We start from the raw sequence: 13,789 nt of genomic DNA, 5'->3' as shown, positions 1-13,789 counted from the left end.
TAGTAAGTTTATGTTACAAAAGACTTTTTCCCTACCTTTTCCAAGCCATGGTCTGGCACTTCAGTCATCATGAAGATATTTGAAGTTTTCTATGGATCTGGAATTAAGATAATCCCTTAGGAATATTGAATATTAGATGGACTGTTAGAAGAACCTTTGTGTCATTTGGAAATTGTTCCAAATCTAAATCAATTTCTTTCCAGCAAGGTCTTTAGAGAGAAATTTTTTGTAAGTTGGGAGCTGCCTGGATCATGCTAAAGTTGGATAAAGTTCCAAATTCTGTTCCACTAAAAAATATATTAAAAAAAAAAGATTATAATATTACCAACCTGTTTCCAAGATTTGCCATATTAACTTTTCTTCCTAAATATGATTTATTCCCCCTGCTCTCCTGCCATTTAAAAATTGCTGTGATCAAAGTCATGTTTTCAAGATAATAGTGTCTTTAGTAAAGTAAGATAATAGTGGCTCTGGTAAAGTAATCAATGAAGATTATTTACTGACTGAAAATGTCAGTGTTTGCTCAGAGAAGTGCCATGTGGTTCACACATGTTTAGCAATCAGGCATCTGAAGACAGCTAAGAAGATAGACTTGAATTGCTTTTTATTCTCTGGAAGGGTCAGGATTGCTCTGTGCCAGTACCCATGGCGGCTGTCTAGAGTGTGTTGAAATGCAGCTTTAGTTGCATTGTCTTTTTTCCCATCGACTGTATTTTGAATTGAGTTAGAGAGACTTATTATGCTTACCTATGAATATTTTTAAGACCATCTTTCTAACCCAAGCCCAAGTAGAGTGTCACTGCAAATAATCTCTTATTTTATTTAAAGGCGTCAGCCCCTCCCCAATGATGTACTTATGATTAAAATACCCTACTTTTAATAAATTCTTATGTCTACCTTAGTGAATTAAAAAATAATTTCTTGACCTAATTGGGTAATTTTCTTGATTGTCTCCTAATTGCTTTGACTGTGGAAGACTGGCGTATCAGATTGTGACCCTGTGTCACCACCACCAGCAGGATCACATTTGAACTTGTTAGAAAAGCCAGCTTTCCAACCACTTCTCAGCCCTGTTGAGTCAGAGCCCCTGGGACCCAACAATATAGCTGAACGGGTCTTCTGGGTGGCCCCGATACAAAACATTTGAGAAATACTGATATATAGGAAACTTGGGCTATGTCAAGTAAGAAAACGACCAGCGACCCACTTGCTCTGACTTTACATGAATGTAGAACAACTTGAATGAGACTCGTGAACTGTGTCTACTCAGACACAGATGAACTGTCCCTTTCAGTTTGATTTCTGTGGGCTCATGTCAGTGTAGACCCCAAGTACATTTGCCGTGGGAAGATATGCAAATTCTTCAGCATATGGGAAGCGGTACAGAGGGAACCAGGATTGCCTGCTGCTCCGGGTCATCTCCAGGACTGGGCTACCCACAGGCAGGGGGTCTGTCCACAGGTTTCCACCACATGCCAAGGAGGAGCAGAAAAAACATACATAAATATAGAACACATATAATATGCATATATGAAATATATACTTGTATAAATTCACATTTGTAACATAATTTATATATAGGTATATAAGTATATATAAAACACAAATATAAAGAACCACGTTTTTGTTAATTTTTAAAGGAAGTTACCAAAGTTGTCATTATAAGAAAAATCAAATTGTTCTTGGCCTTTGTAGGGAAGGAAAAACTTTTCCTTTAACATCTTTTGTTCCTTGAATGGGGGCCTGCAAATTAAACTGAAAAAAGACAGTAAGGGGAAAGAGTGAGCATATTTTTGTGTGCAGTGCTGGTTCCGTGGGAGTCCCCAATGCTGAGACGCTGAGAAGGGTGTTAAAGTCTGGGGTTTACATGCCCAGCTTAGTAGGGAGCAGAGACGGCTTCCATGGGAAAGATGAATTAATTTCTTTAGGAAAGACAAGTGGGTTTTCAGAAGAATAAATGGAAGATCATTGAAGTTTTGTGATAATGTTCATTTATGCAGACATGACGGTTCTTTCTGACTCATTCATGGCTATGAAATGTCCCCTGAGAGGGGTGATGGGGTTCAGGACACACTACCCTCAAATATGGCACCTTGGTTTTGAAAAATAACAGCAGATGCAGGGAACTCATTTTCACTTTCCCCGGCCCTTCTTTCCCAAAGCAGGTGCCCAAACCTAGGAAGGATTCTCAGACCTTCCCTGGAGCAGGTGCCCTCTCTAAACCTGGAGAAGAAACTCCGCATCTCTGAACGCCCAGAGACACAGAGAGGAGCCTGAATCAACAGAACTTGCTCTGTTTTTCCAGTTTGGTACCTTTAGATAGTACTTTTTTTATCCTGTCACAATTCTCCCTGACTATCTGTTTAATACTTCATCAAACAGCATAAAAATTACGCAGGTTCATCCACTTCTTCAGGTCTTCATTTCCTTATAAAAGCTTCCGTGTCCTATAAAACGGACCATAAACTGTGTGCTTTTCTCTTGTTAATCTATCTTGTGTTTAGGGGTCTCAGTCACAGAACCAGCGATGGGTGAAGGTATTTTTTTCTCCCCTACAGAGGATTTACGATAGTGTACACCTACTTCAGAGGAAGGTCGGAGAGTTCTTGGATGACCAGATTCAGGGGAGGTGGGAGAAGGTTGGAGGGTGAACTTCAGCTGTTCTCTCAAAAGCTAATGTGCCGTATTTGGGGGTCACATATCCTTGATCCCATCATTAGCCCCAGGAGTCACTGTTCTTGGAGTAAGAGGTGCTTAGAGAAGGCTTTTATTCTGCATTTGATCAATCTCAAATATCTTTAGCTTAAAATAATCTTTACATCAACTCTGGGGTTCCAAGTGGGTCCCCACATCTTGCCTTGATGTACAGTTTTATATTGTCTGTAGTTTAATTGCTGGGACTGGGGCACTAGACATAATCTTTTGATGCCTGGAGTTTTCGTGGTTTTGATCTGGCTCCAAATTTCTCTACTTACATGTCCTACAGGTGCCTCAAGGTCAATAGGTTGCAAATGTAACTCACTTTATTTCCATGACTTTTCTTCTTCTCCTCCTGAGGTGATGGTCTGGGCTAATGACATCAGCACCCACTGTCCCGTCTGGACATCTGGGAGCCCTCCTTCTCTCCTCCCCCTTCTCCGCTCCCCACATTCCGTCTGTCAACCAGTTTTGCTGATTCTGCCTTCCAGACACCCTCCAAGTTTGTCCGCCAGTCTTTCTTAGCTGTACACTTTGCTCAGACTCTCATTGTCTCAGACCCTGAGACAGGCTCTTGCTGGTCTTCAGGTGAAGCTGCTGCCGTCAGACAGCTGAAGATGTGTTGAGGACTCCTGGCTGACTGGCCGAACCCTTCAGCATCAGCTCTCTTCCTGGCCCTGACTGCCTTCCCAGTCACAGACCTGCCTTGCTCTGTGACCACCACCCTGTCCTTGCAGCTGGCCGCTTACACACATGTGGTTCCCAGACTCAGATGTTCCCACCCTCGCCCCTGTGTTTGAACACGCTGTCTCTTCCCCTAAAACGCTGCAAGCCCTTCCTTGCACCCCTCTCCGCACACTGGCCGGTGGCCGACTCCTGTTATGTTCACGTCCCCCACATCCTGTCACCAGCGAAGAGCTTCTCCCTCTGCGTTCCCACCACACTTTTACATAACTCTGTCCATAATTATAGCAATCACAGTGTGTTATAATTATCTCTTTCCTGCAATGTAAGATAATGGAAGACAGGGGCTCTTTCCTTCATTCTCTTTGAATTGACAATATTTACCATACGTTATATTCATTAAGTAAAAGTTGAATAATAAGTAAATAAACGATGATGACAAGGAGGTGATGATGGTAGTAGTGGGTGTCTCGTGTCAAGGTCACATTACAGAAATTTCAGTAGTAAAAGAACACGGAGGTGAACGGTTCATAAGGCTTGGCCAATACCCATAGCATCTTAATTTCAGCGTCCAGGAGATTTAAGGTAAATGTCTTCAGCACACAAGCCAGGTGCTTCTCTGTGGTGAAAGTGCTTTTACTGTATCTGGGTAATAAATCTGTGTCCTAAATTCAAATACTATAGTATTTTGAACACCCCTATAATGAGTGGCTTTGGTCTTATTACTAAAGCATAAACAACTATGTGGGAAATATTTGTTCCTGAATTTTCAGTTCAAAATTTAGAATCAGGTCAGGCATGGAGGCTCAGGCCTGTGATCTCAGCACTCTGGGAGACCACGGAGGAAGGACAGCTTGAGCTTAGGAGCTCCAGGGCAGCCTGAGCAAGAGCAAGACACTGTCTTTACTAAAAGCAGAAAAACAAGCTGGCCATTGTGGTGGGCGCATATAGTCCCAGCTACTTGGGAGGCTGAGGCAAGAGAATTGCTTAACCGCAAGAGTTTGAGGTTGCTGTGAGCTGTGATGTCATGGCACTCTACCAAGGGTGACAAAGTGAGACTCTGTCTCAAAAAAACAAAAACAAAAACACAGAATTAACTTTCATAAATATTGTGGTTTTCCTGAACACTGTCCATCAGAGGTTTCTACCTGAGAATGATGATGTATCTTACTTACCAATCTTTTCTTTCCTAGTAAATTTTCTAGTGGAGTTTTTATTGTTTTGCTATTTATTCATGAAAACAACAGACAAATATTTTCAGAAGTTATCCAAGTTTGTAAAACAAGATCGTTAAACACCAACTTAGTTTAAAAAAAGACAACTCTCTTGGCTTGGTTTTAAAGTAGAAGGGTGATAATTCCAAACAAACTGTCCAATAATTAGTGATTTTTATGTGTTGAATCTCATGTACTGTGCCTTTCATCAGTGAAACTCAATAGTATTGGGCAGTGGGACTTTGTAGAAAAATTCACAATTTTTTTCATCCATGAAGATATTCTAAAATGACATCAAGTACCTGTGATGCTCCTGTGATGTCCCCGTGATGTGCTTGTGATGTCCCCGTGATGTCTCTGTGATGTGTCCGTGATATCCATGTGATAACCCCATGATGTCCCTGTGATGTCCCAATGATGTCCTTGTGATGTTCATGTGATGTCCCCGTGATAGTCCTGTGATGTCCTATGATGTCCCTGTGAAGTCCCCATGATGTCCCTGTGATGTGGCTGTGATGTGCCCATGATGTCCTATGATGTCCCTGTGAAGTCCCCATGATGTCCCTGTGATGTCCCTGTGATGTCGCTGTGATATCCCTGTGATGTCCCTGTGATGTCTCTGTGATGTCGCTGTGATATCCTTGTGATGTCCCTGTGATGTCCCTGCGATGTCCCTGTGATGTCCCTGTGATATCCCTGTGATGTCCCTGTGATGTCTCTGTGATGTTGCTGTGATATCCTTGTGATGTCCCTGTGATGTCCCTGCGATGTCCCTGTGATGTCGCTGTGATATCCTTGTGATGTCCCTGTGATGTCACTGTGATGTCCCTGTGATGTCTCTGTGATGTCCCTGTGATGTCCCTGTGATGTCGCTGTGATATCCTTGTGATGTCCCCGTGATGTCCCTGTGATGTCCCTGCGATGTCCCTGCGATGTCCCCGCGATGTCCCTGGCAGGTAGGGATGTGTACTAAGTGGTAGGTCTCATCCTTACTGAGCGCTCCCTACATGAAAGACTGTTTGAGAGATTGTTTCTAGCTTGTGAATATGCCAAGAACCATTAAACAAGGTGAATGAAACAACCTCCTTTATGAAATCAGAGACAGATACTTGCACTCGTTCTTTCTGCCAGAGAGAGAGAGAGAGAGAGAGAGCGCGCGCGTTTACAATAATTAGATTTCCTCAAGAAAACACACACAGGCGGGAGTCATTCATCGTGAGATTTCCTTTTTCCAGAGAAAATGGTGAACAACCTTTAACTCTCCAGGTGATGTTCGTGCTCCCTCTCTTGTTTTCCTGCTTTTTATTCTGAGTACGTTGTGCGTCCTCACAGAGGCTGGACATTAACCACTGGAGAGCCTTTTACTCTGCCCGCCTTGGTCCAGTCTGTGCTGCGACAGTGGCGAGCCGTGACTGAGTGACTTGGAACAAACAGAGGCGAGTTTCTCATAGATCCGGAGGCTGGAAGGCCAAGCTCGAGGCACCCGCCTCTAACAAGGGCCCTCTTACTGCGTGACAGCCCAGCAGAAGGGGTCGTGGGTGACACACCAAAGCGGGTCACACTCTGCCTTTCTCCAGTCCCTCATGGAGACAGACTGATGGTTCCCTGAGGCTGGGGAGGGTAGTAGGCAGTGGGTGGTAAAGTGGGGTTGGTTATTTTGGGGTACGAAAAAATATAGTCAGATAGAAGGATGATAGCACAACAAAGTTACTATAATCAGTGGTCTGTTGGGGGTACTTTCCCCAGAACATGAGCAGCGCTGACAGACGCATGCAGCCGGGAGCAGCCCCAGTGCTACATCTCAGCCCAGCAACCTGCATTCCCTCTTCTCCACCCGTTTCATTACCCAGAAAGCCTTTTAAACAAAGCAGTTAAATCCTCCCGTCTTTCTTCTTCCTCACACTCCTTGAAAGGTGTTTTCTGGAATGAAGCCCAGGAGGGAAGGCAAGCTGTGGGTCGGAGTGAAGTTTGTACAGGAGCCTGAGGCCTTAACTCCCAGGATGGAGTCAGATGGAAGCGGGGACCACTGTTTCCTCATGGAGGCATCTGCATAACTTCACCTGTTTATTTGGAAAATTATAATTCACTTGTTTGTTGGAACGATTCGAATAACAGCAAAAGTCCATTCTAAACATATCTGGGTAATGCCAGGTTATATGTGGCTACGTATCTCTAATATTTTCTGTTAGTATATGTAATTGATACAAAGCACACATTTGTTTTGTTTTTTATTTTACTTTTTATTATTCTTGAATTGTACCTCTTTATAGGGTCCATGTGATGTCCTGATATAGGCACCCAAAGGGAAGTCCGGTCATGGGGGGGGGGTCCATCACCTTGGAGATTCATCGTTTCTTTGTGTTAAGAACATTTCAATTCTACTCTTTTGGTTTTTTTAAGGTATACCCTAACATAGCATTGATTAGAGTACATTTGTTGTGCTATCAAATATCGTTCATTCTATCTGACTATATTTTTGTACCCCCAAATCACTAACCCCACTTAATCACCCCTGCCTCCTACCCCTCCCAGTCTCTGGGAACCGTCAGTCCACTGCCCATCTCCATGAGATCAATTATTGTTAATATTTGGCTCTCACGTGTTAGTGAGAACGTGTGAGACTTGTCTTTCCCTGCTGGGCTTATTTCACTTAACAGAGTGATGATTCCAGTTCCATCCATGTTGTTGCAGTTTGCAGATTTCCTCCTCCCTTGTGGCTGCGTGACATCCCACAGGCACACGTACCACTATTTCTTTATCCATTCATCCACTGATGGGCACTTAGGTTGATTTCACGTCTTGGCTGTTGTGACTAGTGCCGCGATGAACACGGAAGTGCAGGTGTCTTTTCAATATACAGGTTCTCCCTCATTTGGATACATGCCCAGCGGCGGGCGTGCCGGGTCCCCTGGTAGTTCTACTTTTAGCTTTCTGAGGCTAAAAATTCTCCATTCTCCCTAGAGGCTGCAGTATTTACATTCATGCCAACAGGTATCGGGGCCTTTCTCTATATCCTCGTCAATATTCACTATTGCCTATCTTTTTGATATAATCCATTTTAACTGGGCCAAGATGATACCTCATTGTAGCTTTGACTTCCATTTCTCTGATGACTGAAGATGTTGAGTAGGTTTTTCATATACCTGTTGGGCATTTGTATGTCTTCTTGTGAGAAATATCTGTTCAGACTCTTTGAATATTTTTTAATCAGGTTACTTGATTTTTTCCCATTGAGATGTTAGAGCTTCCTGGATATTAATCTCTTGCTGAATATGTCGTTTGCAAATATTTTCTCCCCTGCTGTGGGCTGTCTCTTCACTTTGTTGATTTTCCCCTTTACTGGGCAGAAGCTTTTTAGCTTGATGTGGTTCCATTTGTCCAATTGTGCTCTGCTTGACTGTGAAAAGCATTTGTTTTTGTTTTTAAACTTTAAAAAATGTTCTCATCATCAGGGCAAGATCATTATCTGATCCACATAAAAGATTAAGGATAATCTTTTGGTAAATAAGGATATTATTTACCAAATCAATTCTCTGGTAGTGGAACTCAGAGCGAGGATCGACTCTAAGACTTGATGTATCTCACTCGGAAATTTCCAGTCCTTATTTTGTGTGTGATGGAGAGATAAAGGGAATTCGGGAAAAAAGCAAATAAGTTATTGCCAAAATTTACTAATTTTTAAAAAACAGTCATACATACTCTGGTTTCTCTTCAGATCGTATAAATCTTTCGCCTTTTACTAAAAACAGTCATACAAGTACAACAAGCACTAGATTTGTAAAGGATTTTTTTATCTGTAATTTTAGGGAATTCCCTTTTCAAGACTACATACAGCGTGGTGTTCTTTGCGCTTCTTATATAAATTCTCTTAAATTTTCTTTTTATCAGGCAAGACGGATTCCTTTTCCGTGACTTGAGAGAAAAAATAACGAAGTTTCGTTTTTCAGAGATTACGTCTTGGTTGGTCTCTGTGTTAGGAAAGATGTGCCGTTCTGAGACTGTCTCCCCAGTGCTCTTTTCATTCTGTTTCCTTGTGTGGGACAGTATTGGGTTTTTCTCTCTTTCCATCTTCTGTTATTCTAGTTGCTGTTTCATAACGTTCTATAAGTAGAAGCTCTTTTCTTGGGACACCAGTATCTGCTTCTTTGTTTGTGTTAGCTTGGGGGTTAGTAAGAAACACTGGGCTTAGTCAGCAGCCGGTCCCAGGGCTGGATGGCTGCAGATGCAGTGCACTCCTCCTGGCCTTGTTCAGGGCAGCCAACAGAAACCGCATACTCGACCAGCTTTTCTACCCAAACAAAACAAAGGCATTTCTGGCCCTGGGACACCATTTAGCTTGTTTGAAGAAAAAAAAATACTATATTTGACCAAAGGAAATGGTATCAACCTCTTAAACACCGGCCTTGGTGTTCCTTTGGACTGGATACCACGAAAGTGTACATGACATCAGAACTCTCTGTGGCAAAGTCGCTGGACTATGGAGTCCGTAGGTAACAAGGAACAAAACGTAATTTTGAAGTGTTATGGAATGCTGGGTTGTCTCCATTACAAAAGACAATGACCCCAACACACAGGTTTGTTTTTCAAAGTTTTCCTGTCAAGGAGCAGATCAGACTACATATGAATTAGGGTTTTGTTTGCATGTACAGTGAGCCTATTTTTCTTTTTAAGGAAAGATTCTTAGGTTACTCGGGAAAATACAGAAGCTTACTGTAGGGGACAGTTGAAAACACACACATTTTATCTTTGCTTTGGAGAATGCGGAAGTGAAAAGCTATGCTGCGGGTCCAATCTGCCCTCCCCGCCCCCTCTGTGTGCCAACTCCATCCCCAGAGGCCACCCCTGAAGGCTGTTTTTAGAGGTCCATCTTTCCTGGACTCTCATCCTCCTGTGGTTCTCTGGCTGTTCAGACCTTGTCTCCACTCTTCCTTTTTCTTTCCCCAAACTCAAGTATGCCTGTTTCTATAGCTTCAGTCCTGGCCACGTGTCCTATACCCTGGCCATGAGTGGGCTCCCCAAATCTCTGCTCTGCTGGTCAGGAGAGAAAGGCATGACAACCTTCTCAGGCCTGAACCTAAGTATCTGGTACGTTAAAGAACTACGTCTTACAGGTTGTGGTCAAAATGCTAACTTATTATTGCCCTTTAAAATGAATTAGGGCTAGAGAAAGGCTAGTTCCCCCCTGATCCTTATTAAGAAAGTTACGGAACAACCTGCAACTAAGCCAGAGGCTGGCTGTGTATTCCTTCTGCATCACCCTGGGACTCTGTCTCAGACCTGCCCAGGAGCCACTTAATTTTCTCGGGGAACACATCATTCTCCATATGGTGGACGGGGCCCGTACTCTGCGATGGGGCATGGTAACTGTTAGACTTCTGTCCAGTGAGATGCACGTGATTTGTATCTGACTGAACAAAGAAAAGCCCGAAGGCTGTAGGACTCCAGCCGGTTCGGTTTCTAGCCTCTCCCTCACTCTGGCCTCAGTTCCCATAACTAGACTGTTTCTCAAATGCTGTGGAACCTCCATGAACACCCTCTGGTTCCATCGTCAATGAGTGAAATAGATTTTGACACGTGCTCAATCTGTGCTTTTGTGAGAGTCCTTTTTTTTTTTTTTGAAGAATATCCTTTGCCACCCTGAATGCAAACTTAAGCAGGCAAACCTTTCTGTTTTGAGAGTGAACCTCTGTTCACTCTCAGAAAATAGAGAGTCCTCCAGTCACTTTTGGTATAGATGGCCTCAATTCAGTAACCAGAATGCCCACTAATATTGTTTAGCTATGGAAGCTCCAGACACCTCTCCTCCACCTGGTGGCCTCAGGACGGAAGTCTGCAGCGGGAACAGGATGTGCGGCTCTTCTGCTCAATTATCTTTGCATTCACCAGACGGGTTGTCATTTTGGACCCTCCTAGGATCAAGGGGGGGGGGGCTGAATGGGTGAATGGGGAGAGGAAAGGTGACTGGCCAGGCATTGCTGGGCTCAGTGGCTTTGCACTCTCCCCACACGGCTGGCGGTTAATGCCGGCACCTCTGCTAGGCCCCTGTCCCAAGCCAGTGTCTTGTTCTGGGTAGGTGAAAATTTGTTGTACTCTTTTATCAGTCCCTGGGCAACAGAGGCTTCACATCAGCTCTTTAAAAAAATTATTCATTTACTTATTTTTTTTTATTTTGGATTAATATGAGGGCACATATGATCAGGTTATATTGTTTTCACTTGTAAGGTGAAGTTTGAGTCGCAGTTGGGTCCCTCACCCAGAAAGTGTACCATGTACACCTGCATCGCACCTGTTACATGGAAACTTATTCCTCCTCCCCTCTTCTTTAATATAATTGTGTTTTTTTCTCATGAGGGCCTGTCGTTAATCTACTAGTTTCAAAATAGTATTCAATGTATGGGATGCTTGTCTTTCTGTTTCTGAGATATTTTACATCAGCTTTCTTCTGGAAGTGATCTCAGTCCACGCCAGGTGGCCCTGCTGGGCATGAGCCAAGACAGCAATCCAAGCCACTCGTCCTTGGAAACGCACAACTTTTGCTCCACAAAACTCTAGGAAAGTGGGATGATTCCGTAAGAGCAGCCTCTCCTGTCCCCTTCAGTAAGTGCTTAGTCCATGCTGTCACTGCCTAGACTTCCTAGATGGGTCTCAGACCCCAATGCTGACCCACTTCTAAACCCTTTGGATGGTGTTCATCTGGCTAATGAGATCAAGGACTGTGGGACCATTTCTCAGTTCCATTTCTTTATAAATAATCTCATTCCAATTTTTAGTTACAGATATATTTAAATTTACCAGAAATAAGCAACTCTCATGGTGGGGTTTTAGACTTTGTAGGAGGGGCACCTTCCTTCTGTGGGCAGAGGCACTGGGATGGAAGCCTATTTGACAGGGGACTGTCTGCTCATTCATGAGTGAAGCTGATTTAGGAATAAAGGCAGAGCGTTATAAGTATGTTCATTATTCAACAAAAAGCACACATGTCCCCTTCATGCACATATGATAGATATACGTGCAGGTTGAAAACCCACAGTTACAAAGGGTTTGGGGTGGTGCACGCAACTCTACCCACTCTCCTCAACTCTCATTTGATATTTCACATCTTTGGACTCAACACTGGGCCAGGGGCTGAGGTGTGCAGGGGTGAACTTGTGTTGTCTTATGAATTTTGGTTCCACCACAGTGAACTAATCCCGAAAAATGATTGTATTTTTGGTACTTTTGGGATACTGGAAGAGCAGTTTTATGGGATCAGAGCTGAGTTTGCAAAGCAATTTTGTCACTTGTTATGAGCTTGGTGACTTGGCGATTTATTTAATCTTTCTGGAGATGTACTATCCTCACCTACAGATAAGACTAACAGTAACTAGATGAAGTTGTTGTATTGACTGACCTGATGTCTTTAAAGTGCTAGAATGAAGCAGATGCTCAGTAAGGGCCTTCCCTGGGAGTGTCTCTTCGTTCTGTTCTTCTGAGACACCTCTCCCAATCAGGGTGCAGGGCTGAGGCTCATAATCAAAGCATCTTTGTCTCCTGTGTTCTTAAAAGTCATTCTTTGTTCTTTCTTTCCCTTTGGAGCATGAGGTTATCCTGTTTTACACAATGGGGTATAGCTGTGCTTTTTGTTCAGATTCTGAATAACTACTGAAATTTCTGCACCATTTCACAGACGTGAACCAGACTGTGGCACTTTTCCTTACTCATTCTTGTACAACACCCCCCCCCCTTTTTTTTTTTTGCAGTTTTTGGCTGGGGCCAGGTTTGAACCTCCCACCTCTGTTATATGGGGCCAGCACCCAACTCCTTAAGCCACAGGTGCCACCTGACACCCCTTTTCCTGATTATTTCTTTAAGGTGTTTGCAAAGACTCAGCAGTCTTTAGAGATCATTAACTTGCTTCTGGAAATAGTGCAAATAATACACTTAGCTGTTAATCACAAAGTTAGTCCAAGGTTTCTTCAATAAACATGGTGTGTGTGTGAGAATGTGCAACCATTCGTTGACTAAGTGGTATTTCTGAAGGGGAGAAAGAAAGTACGATCACGACCATGAGGCATCTCATTACAGGCATGAAATGTGATCGCATCAGGACTCCAGGATTCAGCTCCGGAGTATCATCAAACTTGAGCCAGAGAGCTCCCATTGTATCCCCACATCAACATGGAATTGGCCCGTGGGCTGCTGCCTGGCTCTCCCTTCTCACTCTCTCATTCAGCGCTCACATGGAGGGCGGCCTACTCACCGCAGAGCTTAGAAGCAATCAGCGTCCTTGGACCCTACTCAGATTGCACTACTCGTCATTTAAACTAGAAACATAACTGTCCTCACTGGCACTTGGTAGAAATCAGGTTCCTCATAAAAAGTCAAAGGGATGATGATCAAAAGTATGAGAGATCATCTGAGGTCAACTTGGGGGTTGATTTCTCTAACTGATGTTTAAAAAAATCACTGAAACCTTTTTTTAAAATGAATTTATAAAAATTGTTTTGAATGAAATGCTTACATGATGGCTAGCCTGGTTAAAGCAAGGCTGGGAGTGTGCCCACTCAGGCCCTCCCCATCTGAGTCGTCTCTGAAGACTCTGTAGCACCGTGCAGATCACTGCCTGGAAAGCACCAATCTGGGTCCAGCCCTTCATTCTGCAGATGAGGGAACTGAAGCCAGAGATGCGGAAAGACAAACCCAAGATCACCTAGTGATGACTGGGGATTTCATTCAGACCTATTCAGGCTTTTTGTTTTATTGTTTATACCACCCTACCACTTCAAATGATGGTGGAGTAGTGCTGAAGCCCCGGGGTAATGAGGAGACCATGAGCTGCCCAGGCAAAATTTAAGGAGGCCCTTCTCTCAGGTCTGGGCAGGTGCCAACTTTGTGCTTATCAGCCCAGTAGGGGGAGGGCTTCCTTGAATGCTATGTCCCAGGTACCCTCATCCCAGTCCTGCCTCTGCTTGTGTTTAAAGTACGATCATCTCCATACCTGTCACGTGGGTCCTCTGCCCAGGATATTCCTGTCTTCCCCACGAGACTGTGAGTCTTGGAGGTCAAGAACAATGTCTTTCATCCTTATATGCTGAGACTTTGGTATAATATACAGAAAATCATGGGTACTTAGTGGTACCTATTCAATAGATACCACCGAGTGGGTGGGTGGATCTAAACTGTGTTTTATGAAGGTTGTCCTGAGCCTTCAAGTC

The sequence above is a fragment of the Nycticebus coucang genome, chromosome 12, assembly GCF_027406575.1.
Source record: "Nycticebus coucang isolate mNycCou1 chromosome 12, mNycCou1.pri, whole genome shotgun sequence".
Taxonomy (NCBI): Eukaryota; Metazoa; Chordata; class Mammalia; order Primates; family Lorisidae; genus Nycticebus; species Nycticebus coucang.
Note: the sequence above shows the minus strand (reverse complement) of the source record.